This window comes from Macaca mulatta, chromosome 3, assembly GCF_049350105.2.
Source record: "Macaca mulatta isolate MMU2019108-1 chromosome 3, T2T-MMU8v2.0, whole genome shotgun sequence".
NCBI lineage: Eukaryota > Metazoa > Chordata > Mammalia > Primates > Cercopithecidae > Macaca > Macaca mulatta.
The window spans coordinates 33,955,016-33,971,416 of NC_133408.1; the positions used below are offsets into that span (position 1 = coordinate 33,955,016).

General features: G+C 48.6%; 2 long non-coding RNA genes across 2 annotated transcripts; one reads left to right on the forward strand and one right to left on the reverse strand.

The window, feature by feature from the left end:
• Positions 1–146: 146 nt before the first annotated feature.
• Positions 147–4,438, reverse strand: LOC114676849 (uncharacterized). Its single transcript, XR_003727966.2, has 3 exons — positions 4,155–4,438; positions 478–626; positions 147–380 (listed from the first exon to the last, which is right to left on the reverse strand). It is a non-coding gene; the product is annotated as an uncharacterized LOC114676849 (long non-coding RNA).
• Positions 4,439–7,627: 3,189 nt separating this feature from the next.
• Positions 7,628–10,012, forward strand: LOC144339680 (uncharacterized). Its single transcript, XR_013414992.1, has 2 exons — positions 7,628–7,900; positions 9,593–10,012. It is a non-coding gene; the product is annotated as an uncharacterized LOC144339680 (long non-coding RNA).
• Positions 10,013–16,401: the final 6,389 nt, after the last annotated feature.

Consider the following 16,401-nt stretch of genomic DNA (forward strand, 5'->3'; position numbering starts at 1 on the left):
CCTCAGATGCCTGCAAAATTCATTTCACACGCTGTCTCCTCCGTTATATTTCAATCCCCAAGGCATGCTACATGTGCTAGTTGCCATTTCTAGCCTCAGCCTACTTTATGTAGGCGCAGAGTAAACGTTGAATGAATCACTACACATGTTCACTGAGCTTTATTTGAGAACTCTAACTGGTTGAAGTATTTACTACTCACTCGAGGAACTTGAAACAAAAAGCAACTACATGACAGAGGTTCAAGCTGACAGCACCGTCTGCACCACGCTGGGCGAGCTCCCGTGTGCGGACACCGTCACTCCTCCGCTAGCTCACTCCTTCTTCCGTGCACTGGATTCTGTCAGCCGGGGTTCCCACGTGCCAGGCTCCGTGCAAGGTGCTGGGTACACAGAAGTGAATGCCGACAATGGTCATGATAACAGCGCTTACCATGTGCGATGCTCTAAGACTAACACACTTCACATCTAGACACTCACAAACATGCAGCTGTGCTCATTCAATCCCATCACAGCCCCAAAGGCAGGCACCACATTACTCATCTGACTGATGGTGGCAACTTGCTCGAGGTCACACACTAGTCAATGTCTCATGAGCTGAGGTTTCCTTCCTCACAGGGCTCACACGTCTACAGGGAAAATAAACAAAAAACATGAGAAATAAAAACTGGATATGAAGAGGACGGGCAGTTGCAGAAAGGGAGGTGGGGGGTGACATGCAAACCAGGAACTGAGTCACGGAAATGACCCTACAGTCCTGTGGGAGAGTGCCCCTGAGCCCAGGCTGGAGGACAAGGAGCGGGAAGGAGTGAGGTGTGTCAAAGCAGGGAGAGGTCAGCCCCTGAGCCCAGGCTGGAGGACAAGGAGCAAGAAGGAGCGGGGTGTGTCAAAGCAGGGAGTGGTCAGTCCCTGAGCCCAAACTGGAAGACAAGGAGTGAGGTGTGTCAAAGCAGGGAGAGGTCAGTCCCTGAGCCCAGGCTGGAGGACAAGGAACGGGAAGGAGTGAGGGGTGTAGGGGTGTCAAAGCAGGGAGTGGTCAGTCCCTGAGCCCAGGCTGGAGGACAAGGAGCGGGGTGTGTCAAAGCAGGGAGTGGTCAGTCCCACAGACGTGATGAGGAGCAGGGATGGCAGCACTTGAGACAGGAGACCAGCAAGGGAAAGAACAGGCCACACAGGAAGGCCCACGTGTGACTGGTGTCTTCTACCAGGCTTCCTTGACCACCTCACAAGCCTCCCTGAGGCCAGGGCCACATCCAGAAACTTCACAGAGAACTTCACCCTTCACACTGCTGTTTTAACTTAACAAGCTGTGGTGTGAAAGGGAACTCAGCAAAGCATTCGTGTAATTTCATTAACTTTCTCTCATCTTCTCAGCTGGGCATCTGCAGTTAATAATGTGCATTTGAGGAAAGAAAAATAAAAGGCATCAAAGGCCAAGTTAGAGACAGGGCAGGGACGGGAGCTCTAGGCCAGTGGATTGTGTTTCTCTGACGTGTGCTCCAGCTAATGTCGGCTGACTCCAGCCAGTCCCCAGGCCCCTACTCAGGGGCCACCTGGTTGAGGACCTCCAGGGAGTCCTACTGTGAATGGAAACTCATCGGGATGGGGGCCTGCATCCCCTTTGCTGCCCGCTCCTCACACACCTGCTTTGGGTTGGGAGCATGACAGTCTCCTGCTGAGCCCCAGCGCTGCCCCATTTTGGGTGGGACAAGTTCCTTCCCGGCTTGGAGGAATAGTCCACACACCAAGGTGTTTGGCAGCTACGTATAAACAGAACTTTCAGTGAAAGGCTGGAACGCTCATCCTGTCCCACTCCGTGTGTGACAATGTCTGGAGCCCTTTCCAGCAGCCTGGCCTCACCCGGGGCGGCGGCACCTCTGGGATGCTCAGAGGTGGGCAGGCAGGTGTCATCTCACAGGTGCAGACGTCGAGGCTCTGGGGACAGTGACCAGCCAGCCCACACACGACGGTGGAGGGAAGATCCCAGCCATTTGTGGCCCACCTAGTTTTCTACCTGCCTCTGTTTCCCTGCATCCCCCCTTCCTCTGCTCCTCTGCAGGGCATGGAGCCCCTTCCACGTGCACAAGAGGTGCTGAGCAGGGCCGCGGCTGAGAGAAGGCTGCCAGGCTGCTCCCTGTAGTGCAGTGGGCCTGGACTGCGGGGAGGACTGCAGCGTCTGCAGGTAGGGCACTTGCCACCAGCGCATCCTCTCCCCTCTGACCCTCCTCCCCCACATCTAGTTCTTCTCCTGCTGCCAGGGTCTACACGTTGGTAAGGTCTGCCCCTGGCTGGAAGCCCTTCCTCGACCCCTATCTTCCTAGAAGCATGACCCTAGAGGGTCACTCCTGAGGGTGGCATTCAAGAACTTCCCAGCACCACAGATGCTCAACCTGTTTCCTCTCAGCGTCAAACCACGATGCTGATATATCACCTCACCCCAGTTATGATGGCTTCATCAGAAAGATATAAAATAACCAAAGGCACTCTTTACACTGTTCATGGGAATGTAAACCAGTACAGCTACTGTGGAAAGCAGTGTGGAGGTTCCTCAAAAAACTACAAACAGAACGGAGGTAGGAGGTGGGACTGACTCCAGAGGTGGGGCTCGAGCACCGGACCAGACTGGGGACTAGCTAAAACAGGGCTGGGGCAGAGGCAGCTTTCATTCAGACATACCCCCAGTGCCGTGTGAGTTTACCATTGCCGTGGCAACACTGGGAGTTCCCACTCCTTTCCAGGGCAATGACTCAGTGACCCCAAAGTTACCATCCCTTCCTTAGAGATTTCTGCATAAACTGTCCTTAATCTGCAGGAAATTAAATGTGGGTTTAAATATGACTACAAAACTGCCCTGAGCTGCTCTCCTCTTCCTACAGGGCAGAGAGGGTAGCTCTGCTCTGCGGAGGCAGTCTCAGAACTGTAACACTGCCTTTTCAATAAAGCTGTTTTCGGCCGGGCACAGTGCCTCACGCCTGCAATCCCAGCACTTTGGGAGGCTGAAGTGGGTGGATCACAAAGTCAGGAGTTCGAAACCATCCTGGCCAACATGCTGAAACCCTGTCTCCACTAAAAATACAAAAATCAGCTGGGCGTGGTGGTGTGTGCCTGTAATCCCAGCTACTTGGGAGGCTGGGGCAGGAGAATTGCTTCAATCCAGAAGGCAGAGATTGCAGTGAGCCAAGATCGCTCCACTGCACTCCAGCCTGGGTGACAGAGCAAGACTCCGTCTCTAAATAAATAAATAAATAAAGCTGTTTTCTTCCTCCTTTGGCTTGCCCTTGAATTCTTTCCTGGGCAAAGGCAAGAACCTTTGCGGACTAAGCTCCACTTTGGGGCTCACCTGCCCCACCTCAGAACTACCATAAGATCCAGCAATCCCATTCCTAGGCATTTATCCAAAGGAAAGGAATCGGTATATCAAACCGGTATCTGCAGCCCCATGTCTATTCACAATAGTCAAGATATGGAATCAACGTAGGTGTCCAACAGCAGATGGCTGGATAAAGAATGTGGTGTATACACACAGTGGAGTACCAGTCATCTGTTAAAAAAAAAATGAAGTCCTGTCATTCATGGCAAAACGGATGGAACTGGAGGACATTATGATAGGTGAAATAAGCCAGGAACAGAAAGTTAAATACCGAATGTTCTCACTGATATGTGGAAACTTTAAAAAATGTTGATCTCATAGAAGTAAAAAGTAGAACAGAGAATATTAGAGGCTGGGAAGGGGAGGGAGAGGGGACGGATAGGGAAAGATTTGTTAAGGGACATGGAATTACAGCTGGATGGGAAAATAAGTTCTGTGGTTCTTTGGCACTGTAGGGTGACTGTAGCTAACGATAATTTATAGTTTCAAATAGCTAGGAGGAGAAATGATCGCGTTTGAGATGATGAATGTGTTTGTCACCTTGTTCTAATCCTCGATTCATTCTGTGTACTGCAGCACCCCTGTGAACTCCACGAATATGTGCCATTATGTGTCAATGAAAAAAAGTGATTGAGAACCCTGATGAGCATTATCTGCTGACATTTACCACGTTACAAATGAAAATGGAGAACAATTTAAAATCCTAAGTGTGTTAGTCTCTAGAGGGACAGGACTAATGGGACAGATATATACGTGGAAGGGAGTTTATGAAGGAGTGTTGACTCACAGGATCACAACGTGAAGTCCCACAGCAGGCTGCAAGCTGAGGAACAAGGACGCCAGTCTGAGTCCCAAAACCTCAGAAGCAGGGAAGCCGACAGTGCAGCCCTCAGGCTGTGGCCGAAGGCCCAAGAGCCCCCAGCAAACCACTGGTGTAAATCCAAGAGTCCAAAAGCTGAAGAACTCAGAGTCTGATATCCAGGGGAAGGAGCATCCAGCATGGGAGAAAGATGAAGGCCGGAACACTCAGCCAGTCTAGTCCTTCTAAGGAAGGAGACCGCTACTACTCCTGCTGCCCTCCTCCCCCCACCTTGCCTAGTTCACAAGACAGGAGGAAAGAGAGAGAGAAACAAAAGTAAGATAAATAGCCAGACAACCTTGGCACCACCACCCGGCCCTAGGAGTTAAACAAAGTAATAATAATAACATCAACCCCTGGCCTAAACTACTTGTGTTATCTGTAAATTCCAGACACTGTATAAAAAAAGCATTGTAAAACTTTTTGTTAGCTGATGCATGTAGCCCCCAGTCACGTTTCCCACACTTGCTTGATTTATCACGACCCTTTCACGTGGACCCCTTAAAGTTGTAAGCCTTTAAAAAGGCCAAGTATTTCTTTCTCAGGGAGCTCGGCTCTTAAGACGCGAGTCTGCCGACGCTCCCGGCTGAATAAAAAACCTCTTCCTTCTTTAATCTGGTGTCTGAGGAGTTTTGTCTGTGGCTCGTCCTGCTACATTTCTTGGCTCCCTGACCCGGAATCAAGGTGATTAGCAGACGATCGAGGCAGCCCCTTAGGCAGCTTAGGCCTGCCCTGTAGAGCATCCCTTCGGGGGACTCTGGCCAGCTTGAGCAATGCAGATCCTGAGAGCACTCCCGGGTAGGCATTTGCCCCAGTGGAATGCCTCCTCAGAGCAGTGCACAGCAGGCCCCCGTGGAGGATCAACACAGTGGCTGAACACTGGGAAGGAACTGGCACTTTAAGTCTGGACATCTGAAACTTGGTAAGACTAGTCTTTGGAACTTGCCCACTCCATTTGAGTGGAAGCGTGGCCCGATCACCCACCACGTGCCTGTACCGGCACTTTGGTTTTTGTTTCGGACTTGAATTAATTGCTTGATACTTTGGTTTTTGTTTTTGACTTGACTTGAATTGTTTGATACTTTGGTTTTGGTTTTGACCTGGCTTGGATTTCTGGATACTCTGATTTTGGTTTTGAATCTGGTTTGGTATAAACTGAAAGGGTGTGTGTGCGCCCTTTCTACCCGTTATACTCCCATCCTGCCGGTTCCCAAGCCAGGGACCAAGGACTACAGGCCAGTACAGGATTTGCGCTTGGTTAATCAAGCTACAGTGACTTTACATCCAACAGTACCTAACCCGTACACATTGTTGGGGTTGCTGCCAGCTGAGGACACCTGGTTCACCTGCTTGGACCTGAAAGACACTTTCTTTAGCATCAGATTAGCCTCTGAGAGCCAGAAGCTGTTTGCCTTTCAGTGGGAAGATCCGGAGTCAGGTGTCACTACTCAGTACACTTGGACCTGGCTTCCCCAAGGGTTCAAGAACTCCCCCACCATCTTCGGGGAGGCATTGGCTCGAGACCTCCAGAAGTTTCCCACCAGAGACCTAGGCTGTGTGTTGCTCCAGTACGTTGATGACCTTCTGCTGGGATACCCCACGGCAGTCGGGTGCGCCAAAGGAACAGATGCCCTACTCCGGCACCTGGAGGACTGTGAGTATAAACTGTCCAAGAAAAAAGCTAAGATCTGCTGACAGCAGGTATGTCACCTGGGATTTACTATCCGACAGGGGGAGCGCAGCCTGGGATCAGAAAGAAAGCAGGTCATTTACAATCTACCGGAGCCTAAGAGCAGAAGGCAGGTGAGAAAATTCTTAGGAGCTGTGGGATTTTGCAGACTATGGATCCCAAACTTTGCAATATTAGCCAAGCCTTTGTATGAGGTCACAAAGGGGCGGACTGGGAACTTTTGAATGGTGATCCCAACAACAGCAAGCCTTTCATAAATTAAAGGAAAAACTTCTGTCAGCCCCAGCCTTGGGGCTACCCGATCTGACAAAGCCTTTTACATTGTATGTGTCAGAGAGAGAAAAGATGGCAGTTGGAGTTTTAACCCAAACTGTGGGGCCCTGGCCGAGGCCGGTGGCCTACCTCTCTAAACACCTAGACGGGGTTCCTAAAGGATGGCCCCCATGTTTGAGGGCCTTGGCAGCAACTGCCCTGCTAGTACAAGAAGCAGATAAGCTGACTCTTGGGCAAAACTTGAACACAAAGGCCCCCCATGCTGTGGTGACTTTAATGAATACTAAAGGACATCATTGGTTAATGAATGCTAGACTCACCAAGTACCAAAGTTTGCTCTGTGAAAATCCCCATATAACTATTGAAGTTTGTAACACCCTGAACCCACCACCTTGCTCCCAGTATCAGAGAGCCCTGTCAAGCATAATTGTGTAGAAGTGTTGGACTCAGTTTACTCTGGCAGACCTGACCTCCGGGACCAGCCTTGGGCATCAGTAAACTGGGAAAGAGCAAAAAGAAAAAGAAAGACTAAGAGTAAATGTAAAAAAAAAGAGAAATTAGTCATGTGAGAAGACGTGGACGTGGATGTAAATGTAAAAGAAGTCAAGTTAGGCAAGGATTCAAGAGCTGGACAAGGCTAGAGAGATTAATGTACAAGATGCAAAAAGAAAGGACACTAGAAGAGTAAATGTTCAAAAAGGCAATAAAGGAAATGGCCAAGGCCGCAAGACAAAGAGGCCATTGGCCAAGGGCTGCCGCACCTTGAAGGAACCAAATACTGCTCTGATCAGACTGACAGGAGCTGAAAAATGTAAAGACTGGGGCAGACTAAGTACCTTCTCATTAGGCTCCCAGGAGCCCATGGTCACATTAGAAGTCAAAAGCAGCAAGATTCTGCCATATCTGGATTCCAATTTCTCACTGAAGGCTAAGCCACTAAATAGAGTTACGGAGGGGGGGGGGGAGAAAAACCCCTCCTCTAAGCAACTTAAACAGTAAAAAGAGCCATACCTTGTGAAAACTTGCTTATAGACTTTATAGAACTACCCTATGCTGGAGACTATTGTACATGCTAGTGTTTGTTTGCTCGTTTAAGATAAAAATCAGGTTTTTGCCTATGGTCCTCCTCCGAGTCAGGTGCACCCCCACCAAACAAACTAGGTATTTGCCCTATAAAATTTTGTTTGGTCGGCCACCCCCAAATCATAGGTCAAATTAAAGGTGACCTCCAGAAACTAAAGAAATTAACCTTAAGAAAGTAAATGCAGGTTTAAAAAATAGCCATACAAAGTGTTCATAATTAAATAAATAGAAATGCCTATAAGCCTGACACCCCTTTAAATCTAGTGACTGTGTTTAAAGTAAAATCTAATTTTTCTAAGACCCACAGAGGATGGGCTCTATACTGTAACCTTGTCCACTCCCACTGCTGTTAAAGTTGCAGGTGTTGTGTCTTGGATCCCCCACAGTCAGGTAACACTGGCAGCTCAGGACAAGTGGACCAGCCAGCAGGACACAGATCATCCAACCCGACTGATCCTGAGACGAGACCAAGCTGCTGCTGAGGACAACAGCCCTGCTCTAGTCACACACTGGAGGCTGACCAGTCTATGCACGGCTGAAGCTCGAGGAGACAACAAGCCCTGCTCTAGTCACACACTGGCAGCTGACTAGTCTACGCACAGCCGAAGCTTGAGGACTCATGAAGCAAGTAAATGTAGTTAAAAATCTTAATAGTTTTCCCAAAATACTAACTGTTTTCCTATTGTTCTGTCACTGTGTTCAACCTTTTCCTCAAGTAAGGACCTCTTTTACCCTTGCTGGATATGAATATGCTGTACATTGTTTTGTTGTTACTACCCCCCATAACCATGCTAGAAGAAACACCTATATAAGGTGTCCCCACTCTACACATACTACTTAGGAAACCCAGACCTGTCCAGCCCAGCAACAATTCCGGGTCTTACAGTCATTCTTTAAACATATAAACCAGAAGTTACCAGAACCTCTTTCTTTAGTAAAAACAGAAAAAGCCTATTTGCTCAGTTGGCTGAAAACATTGCTGGCAGCCTAGATGTTTCTTCATGTTATGTTTATTAAAAGGCTAACATAAGAGACCAATGGCCTTCAGAAGCAAAAGAGTTAATGCCTCAAGATAACTTTAACTCTTTCCCCAAACAGATGCCTCAAGTTCAAGTATCTGGCTCTTAAAAACTTCTGTTATTAAAAAAAACTGTGTTACTCACTAAGAAAAAGCTTTTAAGACACAGTGACAAAACTAACCTGCTTAGGACATGACAAAGTTGATACATGTGCCTGTACAAGTTTAACACAGGTTTGATTCTAGGTCTTCATTTAGAAAATAGTTTCCAGCTATAAAAATTTAACGCCCTCATTATAAGTATATTACTGGTAATAGAAAGTTACTTGCTGCTCCCCTGTGTATTACACTTGTTCCTTCAAATGATAAAAGGTTTTGTAGCTACCATGGTTCATCAGAAAACTTCAGCACAAGTATATGACATAAAACACTACCGTTCTATCTTGCAAAGAGACTCAGAAAATAAAAATAAAAGTGAGAACTCCCACTAATTAGTGAAAATTCTCAAAGGGGGGGATAAGGAGGGAGAGCACTACTACTCCTGCTGCCCTCCTCCCCCCACCTTGCCTAGTTCACAAGACAGGAGGAAAGTGAGAAAGAAACAAAAGTAAGATAAATAGCCAGACAACCTTGGCACCACCACCCGGCCCTAGGAGTTAAACAAAATAATAATAACAACATCAACCCCTGGCCTAAATTACTTGTGTTATCTTTAAATTCCAGAGACTGTATGAAAAAAGCATTATAAAACTTTTTGTTCTGTTAACTGATGCATGTAACCCCCAGTCACGTTTCCCACACTTGCTTGATTTATCACGACCCTTTCACATAGACCCCTTAAAGTTATAAGCCTTTAAAAAGGCCAAGTATTTCTTTTTCGGGGAGCTCGGCTCTTAAGACGCGAGTCTGTCAACGCTCCCGGCCGAATAAAAAACCTCTTCCTTCTTTAATCCAGTGTCTGAGGAGTTTTGTCTGTGGCTCGTCCTGCTATACTTCCACACTCAGTCAGTCTAGTCCTTCCACATTTCTCTGCCTGCTTTTATCCCAGCCACACTGGCAGCTGATTAGCAGGTGCCCACCAGGTGGAGGGGGTTTGGCCTCTCCTGATTCTGACTCTAATGTGAATCTCCCTTGGCAACACCCTCACAGACACACCCAGGAACAATGCTCTGCATCCTTCCATCCTATCAAGTTGACACTCAGTATTAACCATTACATTAAGTAATTAACTAGTGAAAACAAATTAATAATGAATCCATTAAGCTAACTAACATAATGGATTGTGTCATGTTCATAACACAGCACGTTCTGAAGATAACCATCTTTTCTTGGGAAGCTGGTGACGGGAGTAGCATCGTTGAAGTGTGTGGATGCTCCTGCTGCCTGGCTCATGGGAGACACGTCCCCGTGTGGAATTCTGCACTCAGTCTGAGTGACAGCACACGTCAGCTGCCTCTGCACACTTGTGAGGGTGGAGTGGAAAGGCAGTCGATGCTTCAGCCGTACAGGGAAACCAGTTTGACCTAAGAGTCGAGCAGACTCAAGAGGGGGCCAGCACCACCTAAAAACCTTTAAGTCCTCTCAGCAGAAATCTTCATTCACAAGATGTTCTACAAATACCTTATCCTAGTCTCCATATCATTTGTGGAAGGGAAAGTTTAGATTTTATTATTATTTTTTAAAATTTATTATAGACACATTTATTATTAAATTTTAGTCAACTTTATTAATCTTTTGATCATGTGATTTTTCTCTGTATTTTGTGAAATCCACAAAATGTATTCAGAATATATTTTCTTATATTTTCATCTAAAAAATCTTGCAATATTTATAAAGTTTCTTGGTACACCTGAAAATAACCTTTGTGTATGACTTGAGGTAGAGCTCTAAAGGTATCTTTTTTCCAAATGAAGAGCCAGCTGCCCAAACATTTATTTATTTTCTAACAGGCGAAGTGTTGGCACATGGGAGGTCTTCTTTGGTGCTCTGTATTCTTTTCCATTGGTCTATTTGTCTCTTCTACAAAGATATCATGTGGCTGTGATTGCAATGGGTTTATCTGATGTGCTCATATGTGGGATAATGTATCCTGAACTTACTTTTTCTCCTTTCAAATTATCTTTGTTATTCTTGTCCTGTATTGCTTTTGGAGTCAGCCAGTCAAGTTTTAAAAAGCACGTAAACAAAGATGCATGTGAAGGTGCCCCCAGGGCTGTGGCTTGTGGGAACGGCATTGACTTCATGACCTCACTTGGGAAGACCTGATCGCTTTACCCCGCAGGTCTCCCCACACCTCCCCTTTTATCGAGATCTTTAAAAGTATTCTGCACCAATCTTTTTATTTTTCCATAAAGCTGTTACACTTCTCTTACTTGGTGTATTCCTAGGTAACTGAGAACTTTGTTGATGTCAAATGAAATTGTTTGTTTTTTATAATTATGAATTGGGTACTGCTGACAGTTTTGTTTACTGGTCTTGTGTCCAGTTGAACTCTCTTATTTGTTATGACCGTTTAAAATGTAGATTTTCATAGTGTCAGTAAAGAATGATGGTTTCGTCTTATTCCTGACCCACTGTTCCACAGTTAGTTCATTTTCTTGCATTATTGCACAAGCTAGGAACTCTACCAGAGGTTGCATAGAAAGGGTAGAGGGCATATCTTTGCCTTGCTCCCACCTCCAAAAGAGAGTTTCTGAAGCTTCACTCTCACATGTGATGGCTGCTTTTTCTAGTCTATGATTTAGGTGCTGCTCTTGCATCAAGTTAGCCATGGGCTTTTTTTAATGAAGTCTCACTCTGTTGCCCAGGCTGGAGTGAAGCGGTGCAATCGTAGCTACTGCAGGCCTAAGTGCTCTTTATAACCCCCAAGTGCAGCAGCGGGGAGGAGACTGTGGTAATGCGCAGTTTGCTGGTGGCAGGAGGGAGCCAGGAGCTCTGTGTGTGTCAGTAAGATGTTGGGGTGACAGTCACTGGGGGCAAAGCCATCACAGAGGCACTGACATGAGCTGTGTGCACTGGGCAGTCTCTCCACCTCCATGGGCCTCAGGATCCTCTCAGGTGTGAGGGTCGGTGGTCCCCGTGGCCTTCTGCCACATTCATTGGAATGCTACATGTCCAGAATATGCTATTTCCTGGGTGGGATAAAGGGAAGGAAATATACTTTGTGCGTATTTCACAAGGAAGACAATAGCGATAATGCTTCAGTTAGTGCATTGGAGACGCCAGGTTGATTGTAAATGAAATTGTGCTGGGATCTCAGCTCTGCACCATAATTGCACTACGTCTTTTGAATGGAAATCACTTTATCAAAGTTGTGATTTAGTGAGGAGAGATTGCTAATGTTTTTTGCAATGGAGTCTGTGGCTTTATTACTTCATAGATTTCGTTACAAATGATGCCAGCTGACCTGTCAAGTCATAAGGCCGCAGTCACTCACCTGGCTGGTGTAGGGGAGTGTAGTTCTAACACTGCCATCCCTGAGGTAAGGAGAAAGGGAAACCAGGAAAAGTTGCTTCTCTGTGAACAGCATGGCTGTGTCCAGGTTGCTGACCCCAAGGACGGTGGTTCCAGCGGACACAGTGAGCCAGGCTGTTGGGTTGCACAGCACGCACCATGATAATGGGAGTTTCTTCCTCCTAGGACTCAATGGGCCCAGGGCCCTCTGGAAGGACTCTCTGGACGCTGTCTTTCTGCTCTGTTGAGGGATATGGAGTTGGTGAACCACCCCCTATCCCTCTAGTCCTTACTCAATTTCCATCCAACACTATAGATGCAGCCTCATTATACAGATGGGGAAACAGAGACCTGGAGAGAGGTCTGGCCAGGCTGAGGCCCACAGTAAGTTCATGATAAGGTAGGACCAGAGCCTGGGTCTCAGGCTCATGGTGCTCTCTGTGACCCCACTAGGTCAATCCTCTATACCCTACTTTAAGGGAAACAGGGTGGGGCTGTGCTCCCTGCCGCTCGGCCTGACCCTGTGAATGTGTGGCCTGAGAGCAGGACATGTGCACCAGAAGAGGTGATCCGGAGCTTGTGGTCCACTCTGAGCCTGTGTCCCCCAACCCGCAGGCAGGGCCACTGCTTCCTGATTAAAGGAAAGGTAAGTTACTTAGCACTCATTAATTCATGAAGTCAAAGGTAATCACGACCAGGTTGAACTTCCATCCAATCGACTCAAACACTCTCATGTTTAAAAATCCACATGGAAAAATAATGCAAGAACATAATTTTTTAAAAAGAAAGTGCAAACGTGGTCTAAAACTGTGAATTGTTCTTAATGTGAGCTGCGACTTCGGCCTCACTGTGGCTGCTCCCTGACCGACGCTGAACGGCGGTGCGGCTCCCCGGCGCTCACTGAGGTTTCCTGCCTGTATCTCCTTTCCCTCCAGTCACGTCATTTTAGGAAGGGAAACTGCCCCCCATTCTCTGCCTCCCTGCTTCCTTTGTGGTCCTCGGAAAAAAGAAATTCCACAAAGAAACCAGTCCGTGCTGCTGAGATAAGGACAGAGTTTTCCCTGGAGGAGGCCACACTGGAGGGACCACGGAGGCACTGGGGGCGGCGCACACCCTGCTTCAGTGTCCGGGTAACGGCCGCAGGGCGAGCTTGGGTTTTCCAAATCTGCCGAGCACTTTCTGTAAGTACATGACACTTCAATGAAGCATTATGAAATTATACTATCAGAAGCCAAATTTAGTTTGTTTCCATTGGGTTTTCAAGGTCTATTTTATTCCTATCCTTTCCTTTTTCTTGACATTTTCTCCTCTTCTTTAACTCAAAAAACCTCTGTATGTTTGAAGGACTCTTAGGTCTCCAGGATAAAATGGGAATTGGTGCTTTGAGCTTTGTCCCTTCCTGCAGTAGGGCTCACGGTCCCCTTTCAGAGACCCGGTTGGTAGTGTAGCAGGACAAGCCGCAGACAAAACTCCTCAGACACCGGATTAAAGAAGGAAGAGCATTTTTATTCGGCCGGGAGCATCAGCAGACTCGCGTCTTAAGAGCCGAGCTCCCCGAGAAAGAAACACTTGGCCTTTTTAAAGGCTTATAACTTTAAGGGGTCCACGTGAAAGGGTCGTGATAAATCGAGCAAGCGTGGGAAACGTGACTGGGGGCTACGTGCATCAGCTAACAGAACAGAAAGTTTTACAGTGTTTTTTTTCATACAGTGTCTGGAATTTACAGATAACACAAGTAGTTTAGGCCAGGGGTTGATGTTAGTATTGTTACTTTGTTTAACTCCTAGGGCCGGGTGGTGGTGCCAAGGTTGTCCGGCTATTTATCTTACTTTTGTTTCTTTCTCTCTTTCATCCTGTCTTGTGAACTAGGCAAGGTGGGGGCGGAGGGCAGCATGAGTAGGAGTGGCTCTGTCCTTAGTCGAGGGCAGTTCTGGGAGTTCAGCGTCAGCTCGGGCGGCCTTCCCTGCTTCATGAGCTGACCCGCCGGGGAGAGGATCTCACATGAACACACATCCTCGTCTCTGACACCCTGAGACCTTAAGCAGCAAGTGCAAAGGGAGGACGTCCCATGAGGTCTGGGCTGGTGCTGTTCTCAGGTGGGCGGCTGCAGCTGTGCTCAAGCTCCCGCTCCTGGTGCCTGGCAGCTCAGACCACAGCTGCTTCTCTAGGATTTTCGCACCCAACTCACACTCTCTCCATCCAAGACTCAAACAGTGTCTCCCCCTGGCCTTATGCCCGGTCACCCCGTTCTCTTCTGCGTCCAGCCTCCGTTGTTCCCCCTGACCCAGCCCCTGCCTCAGCCCAGGACCACCTGAAGCCTCTCCTCTGGGCGCCAGCACTTCCTTCCGTCATGGTCTGCACTCCTGCTTTTTCTCTCATGATTTCCCCTCCTGGCACTCCTCACCATCTCAGACAGTGTTCACTTTTGTTTTGCTGTGTTTTCTGGCTGCCCCGTATGTGTCTGAGCTCATGAGGGATAGTGCATCCCTGTACCCAGGAGAGTGTCTGGCAGAGAGCAGATGCTGGGCAAATAAGCAATACACGAGTAAGCAAGTGACCCAGAGAGTGCGGTAGCAGCCATGCCACGGCTTCCCATGTGGGTCCACTAGGAATCATTCTGCTCCATGGCCAAGGCCTCCCTTCCCTGTGCTGGTGTCCCCAGCTCCAAGGCCAGGGTGTCCCCTCCCTGTGTTGGTGTCCCCAGCTCCATGGCCAAGGCCTCTTCTCCCTGTGCTGGTGTCCCCAGCTCCATGGCCAAGGTGTCCCCTCCCTGTGCTGGTGTCCCCAGCTCCAAGGCGAAGGCCTCCCCTCCCTGTGCTGGTGTCCCCAGCTCCAAGGCCAAGGTGTCCCCTCCCTGTGCTGGTATCCCCAGCTCCAAGGCCAAGGCCTCCCCTCCCTGTGCTGGTGTCCCCAGCTCCAAGGCCAAGGTGTCCCCTCCCTGTGCTGGTGTCCCCAGCTCCATGGCCAAAGTGTTGCCTCCTGCTGAACGATTCTGAGATGCCTCAACACCATGCGGTTAATCCCAGAGGAAAGTTTCTCTGTTGGAATCAAGGCCCTGGCAGGAACTCAGATGGGGGCCTTTGTCAGCTGCCCTCATCTCCCCTTGGTGAGAGAGCACATTAAAGGTCGAGAGTCCACCATGAGAGAAGCGCTGGGTGACACATGTAACTGCTAAATGAGTCAGTGAGCAATGAACGAACTCTGGATGGAGTATCCTTAGGGGCTGGCCCGGTGTCTGAATCTCCCTGTGCTGTGAGCTCTAGGCCTCCTCTGACCTCCTCAGCCTCAGCAGCACCGGATCATGACATCCCGACTCCTTCCCAGCTCTCCCTGGGATAGTCTCTCAAACAATGAGTGCCAACACTCCTTGACTCCAGCTCTGTTTCTTGTGTAATTCAAAATAAGCACAACCCCTTAAAGTATATCTGATTATTGTCCCCATTTTAACACGAGGAAACAAGCACAGACAGGTTTAGTTACCTGTCCAGGGGCACACAGTGAGCACTGGCAGAGCTAACGTATTTTTCCCCAGTCTGACTCCAGGGCTGGGCCTCTAGCCAGGGTACCACACACACTGTGCAACACGGTGGGGACAAGGGTCTCTTGTGCAATTTTAAGGATGGGTGGCATACCAGGCAAGGCCATGTGGGAAAGCCCCAGTTCAGCCAGGAGGCAGCAGGAGTGAGGGGCCAGCAGGCCCAGAGCCTTTATCGTGGGAAGGAGCTGGGGAGGTGGGGTGAGCAGCTGAGCAGGCCTGGGGCTGGACGTTTCAACAATTTTGGAGGGCTCTGAGCTGCAGGTGTGGCCTCTAGCTGTCTGGTCCCTGGCCCTGGGTGATTTAGGGTAGGAAAATACTGGCCTGGGAGTGCAAGAGCCCATATAGGAGGTGGCTGGAGCCATGGGCTTGGATTGGGTGGTTTGCACATGAAAGGTGCACACACCAGGGAGTCCCCAGGAATTAGCCCCAGGAGGGGCAGTCCCTTCTCTGGTCAGTGAAGCCCCAGGATGTCAGAGCATCATAAAATACAGAAATTTTAAAAATATGATTAATATAACATGGAGGAAGCATATGGGGTTTTGCAGATGCCGTTCAGACCTCACACTGGTCCAAGCCTTCTGCCTTCCTGGAACTTCACCTCCCCACCAGGTGACAACGGGCAGCGGAGACTGGGCCTTGGGGCACGCTTCTTCCCCCGCACCACTGACCCCACCAGAAAACAAGAAAACACCATTTGCTGTGTGACCTCTGGGAAGCGGAGGTTGTACTGTGGGAGCGGCGGCTCTGTTCCTGGGCTCCTTCTACTGGCAGCCCTCAGGCTCAGAGGCCACATGCCTCCCGTCTCCCATCTCCATACCTTCTCCTCTCATTATTTAAATGAGAGTATTATGCAAATGTAATGCAAAAATTGAGTTCAACAAATCTGTTCTTATCCACACAGGCGGAGCTAATTTATGGAGCTCAGACTCAGTCTAGTTTCCTTCTTTGGGTAATGCTGTTTTTGAAATCCCAGACAAAGTAACAGCAACCCCAGGATTTTCACAGACATTTCCTTTGATGACTCCAAGCTCCCCAGACCTGGTGGAAACTTTGAGGACTCCGTGGCTAACGCTGCCATGGGAGTAAAACCCACCAGAAGCCCCCCACACTCCACATGGGG